The sequence below is a fragment of the Peromyscus leucopus genome, chromosome 14 (assembly GCF_004664715.2).
Source record: "Peromyscus leucopus breed LL Stock chromosome 14, UCI_PerLeu_2.1, whole genome shotgun sequence".
Lineage (NCBI taxonomy): Eukaryota > Metazoa > Chordata > Mammalia > Rodentia > Cricetidae > Peromyscus > Peromyscus leucopus.
The window spans coordinates 44,934,664-44,937,384 of NC_051075.1; the positions used below are offsets into that span (position 1 = coordinate 44,934,664).

The 2,721-nt window shown below is 50.2% G+C and overlaps 1 long non-coding RNA gene across 1 annotated transcript; it reads left to right on the forward strand.

Annotated features, from left to right (window-relative positions):
- The first annotated feature begins 242 nt into the window (after positions 1–242).
- On the forward strand, positions 243–2,351 carry LOC119089059. The gene is made up of 3 exons (XR_005092907.1): positions 243–731; positions 1,179–1,298; positions 1,563–2,351. It is a non-coding gene; the product is annotated as an uncharacterized LOC119089059 (long non-coding RNA).
- The last annotated feature ends 370 nt before the right edge of the window (positions 2,352–2,721 follow it).

Sequence of the window (2,721 nt, forward strand, 5' to 3'; positions counted from 1 at the left end):
CCATCCTCCATGCTCCGTTGAACACGAAAAAACTTAGCAGGGAAGTGAGATCATAAAGGATAACAGTGTTGATTTTAAAATGGAAAATTTGAGGCCCAGAGACGGTGTCTTCCTCAAGCACTGTAGTCCTCTTTACTAAAAGCCAGATTTAAAATTGGAGTTTACTTCCTTTCTGGGATTCGGCATGCAGCAATAGGGTAGGCCAGGAGGTGGCGACGCCTCTCCCTCTCTCCCTCTCTCTCTCCAGGACTATGCTCTAGGCAGCACTGAAGGACTCAGAGAGCAAAGGTTGGGACCTGGCCTGATCAGCCAGCAGCCTGGAGGAAGGAGAGCCAAGAAAACAGGGCTTTGCCTTAGATTGCCTCATTCCTCTTGGCTGGGCCCCACGAGGAAAGCGGTGCTTGCTAAAAAAGCCGCATTTTGAAGGCTTCAGATATGTGAGCAGCTACAAACCTGAATGGTTGGCAGGTCCACACGGAGGATTTTTATCTCAAGTTCAAGGACTTTGAAAATCTGGGACAGCAACTTGGCAACTTAGCGCTGACGGAACTTCTCCTCAACTTTCCCAGGCTTGGGCGACAGCCTTTGAGAGCCAAGAAGGTTTTCTTCAAGATGCAGACTGCCGAGACGACTTTTTACTGCAGAATTACCTACGGCCTGGCCTCAGGAAGCCACCAAACCACTGGTTCTTGACCTTGCTAACACTGAGACCCTTTAATACAGTTCCTCAGGTTGTGATGACCCCCAACCATAAATGGTTTTTGTTGCTACTTCATAACTGTACTTTTGCCACTGTTATGAATCATAATGTAGATATCTGTGTTTTGGGATGGTCTTAGGCGACCCCTGTGAAAGGGTCATTGGACCCCCAGGTTGAGAACCACCGCAAGCCCTAGCTCTGTGTGTAACGTGTGGACAGGGGTTGGGGGTGAGCGATAGGTATATGGACTTCCCAGGGTGAAGCTTGTTGTTTTCGGTTTCTCTGGGAGTTCCGATGTCTCAAAAACACATTGGGAACCCGAGTTATGGGCTGGGGTGTAGCTTAGTGCTAAAGCTTGCCTTGTAAAGACCTTGAGTCCAGTCTCCAGCCCAGAAAAGAAAAAGGAAGGAAGGAAGACAGGCAGGCAAGCCACTCCCGATTCCCACAGAGGCCCGACTAATTTCTCTTTTTAATCCAGTTCTTCAGCTTTCATCAAGAAGCCTCTTAGTCAAGAGCCAGTCAGCTGACAGGAAATATCATCAGGTATTTGAAGAGAGAGGGGACAAGACATATTGACAAGAATGAAGCTATTGACCAGGTAAGCATCAGAGGGGACCCAAAGTCCCGCTGCTGGAGAGCTCGGGAAGCAGCCTCTACCCTGAGGGCTGGGCATGGGGAGAGGTGGGAATCATGGGGAGAGGTGGGAATCATTCCAATGTAAAAACCCAAAGCTGTGGCTACCGTCTCTGAGCTGGAGAGGGGTTCATGGGATGGGACATCTCCTGGAACAGGGACATGGCGAGGCTGATTCTGCAAGTGTTGGGAAAAGTATAAACTGCCATGATGGACGCTCTCACTGCAGGCCACAGAGAGAAGGTGATCCTGGCAGGAGCAGAAATCCCGCAGGAAGCAGACAGAAGGGAACCAGTCCTTCCTTCCTCTGCCCGCCACATCCTTACCATGGAGAAGATGTTCCCACAGAGCCAGCTGGCAAAGCAGAATCGTGGGTGGCAGAGTCTCGGCTCCAGCATCACACAGGCTAGGCTTGGAGCAGAGAGGCAAGAAGGGCTCCCCAAAGACTCTGTTTACTGAAATACCCACAACCATTCTCCAGTCTCTCTGTGGGATTCGTCACTGGGCAGACTCTGTAATGTATCTGATGGATTTTTAGTAGACTTTGGTACTCCCCATGGCAAGGTAGTAACAGCCACCTTCCTCCATGGTCTTATAGCAGAGAGAGAATCTTATTTCCATTTTTGGTCAGATTCTCTTCTTACTGAGTAGGCAGCAATGGAGACCTCCTGACTATGGCTCATGGATGCTGTGGGCACTGGCCTATTTATAGAGGCCATCTTACCTCTCTAGTGAACTCCTCTGGGATTCTGACTCAGAAGCCATAGCCCACTCTCTCCTTGGACACTAGAATATCTCCCCGTATTGGAAACACGGCTTCTCATTGTTAATATTCCAACCCGACCCTTGAAATCCTGCCCCTTGGGGCCGCCCTGTGTCCTGATGTGAAAAGCTCATTTTAAGGAAAAACTCCTCTCCTTCCTCCCCCTCCCTCTCTCTCTCCATTCCCACGAGGTGTGCACACCTCTGCTTTTCCGACCTTCTCTTTCTCGTCTCCCTTTCCTATCTTTCTCTTCATCCCTCTATTATAATAAACTGTCCACATGGATGCAGCAGCGCCTGGGTGTGGATGACTTTGCATGCGCCTCGGCCCCTGCAGCATCTGCCCACCACGTTTCCCTGCACGCGTGGGATCCTCCGGCCCGGCCAGCGGTGGGTTGCCCACTCGTGCAAGTTCATAACACTCATCCTGCCCAACCAACATGACTCAGCAAATAGAATTAAAAAGCAAAACTATGTTGGTTTCCCACTGTGTCTTCTCCCTCATCTGCTCAAGGCAGTATAAGGCTTCCTCCGCCCCAGGTGGAGGTGAGAGCCAACTCCATGGTGTTCTGGCCACGGGTAGTAACACAGCCCTAAACCACACAGTATAAACTTAACAATTAAAC